Below are 7,437 nucleotides of genomic sequence, written 5' to 3'. Positions count from 1 at the left end.
CCACTAATTGAAGGAAGAGAGTATTCTAGGGTAAAAAAATCCACTCCCCATATTGAAAAATCCTGGCTACGCCCATGATATGACATGCTATTTGGGGGCCGGTTTATATGGTAATGCCTGGGCCGATTTTGATACCCAGTCCGCCCCTGGTGCTAAGCCTTTGTCTTTCCATATTATTTTAAGTTTTGAAAGGGCAGCTGTGGACTGTGCTATTCGGGCCAGTAGTTCCAGTCTCGTTCCCTCATTACATTCATTAGGCTACATCTCATTATAGGCCTACTTCTCGTCAGTGGTCAGTTTTCCTTGACATACCTTTTCAAATATTTTCTGTAAGTTGCCAGGTAGATTATCTATTTAGCCACTTATTTAGAATTTCCTTTTCCAAGCAACTGGTAAGATTTCTATCAATATTAAAGCTCTTTAGTAAGTTTTCTTGTTAAAAATGATCGTAATTGGCTTTTTTTGGTTAGTTTTGTTTTTGTAGTCATTCGGCACCAATCATTACTATTAAATATTCTTAGTTCTCACTTCATGGAGAGGGGGTGCACGGCATGACTAAGTCCTCTGCCAAGCGCCATAGCGTGATCTCATGATCTCAAATTACTAGATCGGACGATGAAGCAAACTTGTGACGAACGCATACAAGTTAAAACACTGCAATCTGCACCCAACGATAGTGTTTAGATAGCCTCAACACGCTCTGATAAAGTGAACGCACACATGCCAACTTTCAAACTCGCGCCTTATCAGTAGCTAAAATTATCAATAGTGAGTTGTTTATTTAAGCTTTTTTTTTTTATCTTAATATTTGTATGTTAAAAAATAAAAACATTTTGGTTCATAGTTTAGAGGGTTGCATCTGTGTTGTTTTCTACAGAAAAGAGATCTATCATATGCGACATTTGTTGTCTATTTGAATTTGCTCCTTTAGCTATGTATTGCGAAATTTTTGAACATCGATGTAGGCCTTGGAGTTTTATTTGCTTTCACCACTTAAATATAAGGGCGCTTTCATCCTGATAGTTATATCAACACACACATAACACACATAATCGTGAAAGAGCGGGGGGAGTGTGAGATAAAACGTGTTATGTTATGACATTGCACGCATATTTAAGACTTTGTACTCGCTTGAATAAAATATAATATTCGCTTTGGTATAGGCTTATTTCCCTTTAGAGAGAGTCTGGATGTGTGTGAGAGAAAGAGAGAGTTAGGGTGGGGCTATAGATTTGTTGCTTTTGCTGCTATAGTCATTAAAATAGAAGGATTATATTTTATCTTTAGAAGAGTGGTTAGGCGCTTGGTTTCTGAAACTGGGGCCCTGGGTTCGAATCTCGGCGAAGACTGGGATTTTGAGTTCCGGGATTTTTAGGGCACCCCCGAGTCAACCCAACTCTAATGGGTACTTGATTTTAGTTGGTGCTGGACACATGACATCCTGCTTGTTAACCGTTGACCAAAGAAACACATGACCTTAACATCTGCACTATAGATCGCAAAGTCTGAAAAGAAAAATTTCCTTTTTTTTAAAACTAGTTTGCTCACTTAAAATTGTCTGGTGGGTTAATAATCCCGAAACGAAGACAGTGGATTTTAAAGCTAATTTAAAATGTAAATTAATGTTCACAAAAATATTTTCTCCCAGCCCTGAAAATTAGACTGAATGTTACCGAATTAGCATTACTAAAGGTAGGCCTACTACAAACGGCTTTAGTGACATTTTAGAAAGAATCATGACCCAAAACAAAAAAACTTTATGGCAAAGTCCTCAGGGGCTCACAAAGACCTTCCTTCAGGTAACAGTACCAGGAAAAGGAAGAGAGAGAGTAGGCAAAGAAATCGATGGGAAGACATCAAAGAGTGAACAGGAAGAGATTGTATTTAAGGCAAAAGACAGAGAGGAATGGAAGAAGACGGTTGAAAGATCACGTGTTGTGCCCCAATAGTTCAGCATCCTTATGGATAGGTGAAGGTGATGACCCAACGGGTCAGCATGAGACAGAAACAGCTTCTATTGTTTCTGTAATGAAAGATGTGATATTATAAATACTATGACGCCACTGCACACGCCTCCACCCACCACCACACACACACACACGCTCTGGTTATTAAAAATTCGTTTACTTTTTAAAAAACCGGCTCAGCGAGTGAGGTGAAGCGGTAACGTCCCGAACCAACGTCTGAAGTGTGTATTGGGCCATTCTCTCTTCCGAAGGCAGACAGGGGAGGTAAGCGAGCCAATAAAAGTAAATTCATCATCAGATAGTGAATAGGACTATTCATGTTTGATTGATCTTGAGTTTTTAATCTATAAAGTATACTTATAGTTTTATTTTTTCTTCATTCCAGATAGAAACTAAAGTAGTTTTATCACATTATTTTCACGTAACTGGATTATCTGTCAAGACAATCAGAACAAAAAAAGTAAGTTTTTATTTTCTTGTACATTTGTTTATATTCGATCTATTGGATATAAGAAACAGTAGAGAATTCGTAGACTCTCGTTTTAATTATTTCTCATTCAAACACTTCTCAGGGTCGATAACTTCCTTTTACGTGACAGACAGAAATTAAAATAAAACCACGTCGTTTGTTCTCCCCCCCCCCCCAACTCACGTACTTATTGTTCTAGCAGTGACTTTTTTTTTTTTATCAGCAAAATGAGTTTTTTTTTTATTTGTTTTGTTTTTTTTTGACATAAGAAAGTCGAATAGGATCGTATTTTTAAAATATCTTCTTCAAAAAGATTTGAACGATACTATTGGAGAAGTCTCGTGAAAACGGTCAAACTCTTTTAAATGTCCTACTTGGAAGATGAAACAACAGTTCTTATTTTAATTTTTTTTTAAAACACTGTCATATTCAAACCTGCATGTATAACTACCCCTGTAGCAAGAACGTCGGTCCCCAAGTGGGAGGATGTCTCGCCTCCCGCCCCAATGGTATCACCGTCTAGTTTTTATCCGTAAGATGCCCAAAAGTGATCTTTAAATACGAAGAACTTCTGTGTCTTTACAAAATTTCTCCTTATCTTCCTCTTTCTTTTTTTATTATTTTTATTTTGGTTTCCTTACATCGCCTCTACAGTTCTACACGTTCCTGTCTCTTCTCTTTCTATGTTACTGTATTGAATGGCTGGTAGAATACAGACCGGATCTTACTATCGACATGCAATCCAAGAGCAGATTACTGTGTTAAATTGTTTTGCTGAAAATCCCCATTTCAAATAGTTTGCTTCTCAATACTTCTGTATTTTCTACGCCGGATACACCGAAAAAGCTTGCTATTAATAGATTTGCCTTCATTATAAAAATTTCCAAAAAGAATCAAATTGTCGTGTATTCGTTTTGACATATACAGAACAGGCATATGATATATCAGAAGGACGTTTGACCACAGCGGGGATTCCCCTACTTAACTCCAGGGAATGTTCAATTATGTCACAGTGCCCGGTGTGACTTTGTTCTGTCTAGCGTGTCACGTGTTCCTTGATAGGCATGTTTAATGTGTTTTCTCAAAGCAAGAGTTCATGCGGTAAAAGAAACACGAACAAGTCGTTCAAATGGAACCGTGGTTCTTTGGATGTTTTAGGGGAACAAAGAGAGGGGTGGCTGATTTTTTGTCTAAATTTAGTCTTTTACCCATTTCTCATTCTTTTTGGATGCGTTCTTATGTTAAACTAGCATTAATGGTAATCTGATATCAAGGAGACAGAATGCATGTCTGGTTTAAAAAAAAACCCAGAATGGACGTCTGGTTTAAAAAAAGACGGAATTGACTTCTGGTTTAAAAAATGAATTAATCTCTCTAGAAAATAAGCAATGTGTTAGCCTAGCTATTCAGAATGTTCGAAGTGTTCCGTTCAGTAAAAAGTTTGGGAAACACTGTCTTAAAGTAACCTAAGTGAGAGGGACCTGAAGCTCAGTTTGAGAAATTTTTTTTGTTATGGAGCCTGAGAGACAATATACTTTTTAGCTGATCCCGAAAGGGGAAAAGACACTATTAGTTTTGTATGGTCTGTCAGTCCGTCCCGTTTAGACCTCGTCTAACAGAGTTCACACTGCTACTTTTAGCACAGATCTAGAGTAATCAGGGTGATCAACCTTTGTTTACATTAGTAACAGACAATGGATTTGTTTGTGAGCGTTACCATGACAATAACTGGGTTGTCGCGATTGTATTCGATCGATCAGAGAGACGATCCATGTTCATCTTCTGCTAACATTTGCGATTTTCAGTGTGAGAAAGAGGTTGGGGCGGTATCAATTAGCACGCCTCATTCAAATACTTTTCATTTACATTATAATGTATAGAACTGTGGAACTACGGTTAAAATTGTTACCAGATTATACAAGCTAAGAGTGAAATCTAAGACTAAATAGTCGAATTCCTACAATTAACTCATACTTTCGCCATTTTGAATGAGATTTCGCACTTTAACTTGTACTGCGTGACAACACATTTAATTGACATACCAAAAAGATCATTTCATTAATTATTGAATTTTTTTTTTATATTTATTTACCCTACATATAAAGCACTGTGGAGCTAACAAGTATATCGTATTTTTCCTTATTAATCAGACAGTCATATCCCTTTTTGCACATGACCGCCCCCATGCAAAGGATAGACATCTTTCTTTTATTTCTTAAGTAATATTTAATGAATGTGTATAGTACTTCATATGAATTTATCTTTTTGTAACACTTATTACACTTTAAATTCATTGGCTCATGGTTGGCCCAATCCTTAAAGTTTTTTTTTATACAATTTAAACAAAAAGTAGGAATTGAATTCTTTTTAAATTTTGTGTTGTAAAATTGTATTTCATTTTCCCCATAAACATATATAAGTACAAGTGCTGTGCTACAGGTTAGACGTGTTATAAATAAATACAATATTTATAAGTCAAAGAATGCTGACAAGGATACGGGATACAATACAAAAAAAGCTTATAGAAAAGAAAGAACCTCATTATTAAAGCCATACCTCTCAAGACTGCAAGATTTATCTCTATTTTCTACATAAAACCATTGCTGTCAAATGTACAAAGTTTCAATTTGATCCGAGAATGGGAAGTGGGAGAAATAACGTGTTCAAAATTTGCACCAGACAGTCTGAGTTAATATAAGCTTTGTAATTACTTTTGAGTATGGCACATCGCCATACACAATCATACTCTCTCGCGCAAATAAAGTGTATCCAAGCAGACGATTATAAAATATAGTTTCGTAGACTTTCCCCCCAAAAATGTGTTTAAAAAAAAACAACAAGTAAAAATTTATTGATAGATGTACTTAATCACTCCAATATTTTAAGGGTCTACAAATTACTAAACGAGAAACACTGTCTAATAAATGCTGTACCTAGATTAGATCCTGTTACAAAGTCTCACAGTTTTACTTCCGGGTTACCTATCCAGGAAGTAGATACAAGAACCTAAAATCTTAAAATGGATTTCTTAAAAAGTACACTAAATGACTTAAATATTCGTTTCAATGTAGCTAAGGCCTGTAATCATGTAGGTATTTACTTCTGTACCGTCGGTTCTAGTGAAGAACTTTCACACACAGACACGCACTCTCTCTAATTTTGTGTTCATATCAAATTGTTGACACCCCCCCCCCTTCGATGACAAGAAATTCTTGGCAGTTTTCTTTTCATTTTTTACGTCCCCTCACAAATGTCGTGTACCCATAAGAGCAGGGTGGTCTCAGGGGCGCCCTACACACCGAAATTGAAATCCGTCGTCACCGGGATTCCATCTCGAGACCTCTGGTTTCGAAAGTGCGGTACTACCCAGCTACCGTGTCGCTTGAGTTTTTCAAGAAAGGAAGTTGAACAAGATATGATGAACGTTGGCCTACAATATTTAACTCTATCACTTTGGAATGTTATGTTTAACTCTATCACTTTTGAATGTTATGTTTAACTCTATCCCTTTTGAATGTTATGTTTAACTCTATCACTTTTGAATGTTATGTTGAACTCTATCACTTTTGAATGTTATGTTTAACTCTATCACATTTGAATGTTATGTTTCTTTTCCACTACCAGCTTCTTGCTACTTTGTAGACAACACCGTCATTCATTGTTCTATAAATCATCTCAATAGTAAAACTTGTTTCTGATAGGATTTTTAGTGAATCGATATGTATACATTTTAAATAGAACAATGTGTTTTGTTATTGTTAGTATATCCCCATACCATATAATTTTTTTAAACCTTTAACCAGTTGAATAGACGAATGTGAAGTCGACAACTAACAAAAGTAACTCAGTCACATACAATGAATGTGAAAAGAAAAGATGTACCTCTATCTCAGCTTGACTCCAAAGTAAGCTGAACAAAGTACGTGAAGAGAGAAAAAAGTTGACACAATCACGCAGCTTAGGCTTAAATCATGCTATTTCCCCCAACGGTTTTAATAGAACAGTCGTAATGTAACCGCTAACGTATTCGCTATGGGGTCGCGGTGGCTGAGTGGTTAAGCGCTTGGTTTCCGAACTGTGGTCCTGGAGTCGAATCTCGGTGAAGACTGGGATTTTGAATTCCAGGATTTTTTAGGGCGCCCCTGGGTCCACGCAACTGCAACTTTAATGGGTACCTGACTTAGGGAAAGTAAAGGCGGTTGGTCGTTGTTCTGGCCACATAGCACCCTGCTCATTAACCGTTGGCCAAAGAAACAGATGACCTTGAACATCATCTGCCCTATAGATCGCCATTTTAGCCACTATTCGCCACTGGATTTCTTCTACCAAACCACATCACCCAACCGGAGTTTCTTCATGGTGTTATTTTAACTTTGCTGTCCCACTGGACAAAGTTCCTGTAAAAGTATTTAATGTGTTAGCATTTCTTAAAATATGATTTACTTGCTAATCTCTTGGAACATTTGTATCGGCAGTTGTCATATCAAAACCTTTACAGTGGCGCTTCTCGGGAGCCACCCAGAATGCAAATGAGATGATTCACCCAAAAGTAACTAAAGCAAAACAAAATGTATCTAATTTAAAAGAATAAACTTTTCAGTCCTTGGATCTGTTGGAAATTTGGCTTTGGATTTTTGTATGACTTAAAAAATGATTGCATGTTTCCATTACTATTCATAGTCATCAGCTTTCAAAAAATGGGACCTAAAAAAAAACCTGTCAGACTCAGTATAAAAGAGAAATAAAGCTATTTAACACAGATGTCACTTAAGGAGAGCAGCTTAAGCTTGCAGGGAAATAAAATTAATTGAAAAAATTGGCCCTACCTATGGAGAATACTGTTTAAATCATTTTAAAAAGACTTGTTTCTTTTTAGGTGTTTTTCTCGATAATCACATTTTTGCTTTGGTCACCTTCTTCAATTTGTATCTACTTTTTTATTTATTGATGGATTCTTATGAAATTTGGAATATATGTTAACAACATAATGTAGTTCCATTA

General features: G+C 36.4%; 1 protein-coding gene across 2 annotated transcripts in view; it reads left to right on the top strand.

Annotated features, from left to right (window-relative positions):
- Positions 1-2,086: 2,086 nt before the first annotated feature.
- Positions 2,087-7,437, top strand: part of LOC106078102 (gelsolin-like protein 2) — a 40,989-nt gene continuing 35,638 nt past the window's right edge. Inside the window, exons 1-2 of one of the 2 annotated variants that reach the window (XM_056025276.1) lie at positions 2,087-2,231; positions 2,353-2,427. The gene's annotated coding sequence lies outside the window, so the exon portion shown is untranslated. Of the gene's footprint in view, positions 2,250-2,352; positions 2,428-7,437 lie in introns of both variants that reach the window. The other variant, XM_056025277.1, reaches the window with a different exon arrangement.

This window comes from Biomphalaria glabrata, chromosome 4 (assembly GCF_947242115.1).
Source record: "Biomphalaria glabrata chromosome 4, xgBioGlab47.1, whole genome shotgun sequence".
Classification (NCBI taxonomy): Eukaryota; Metazoa; Mollusca; class Gastropoda; family Planorbidae; genus Biomphalaria; species Biomphalaria glabrata.
This window is presented reverse-complemented; position numbering and strand designations above follow the sequence as displayed.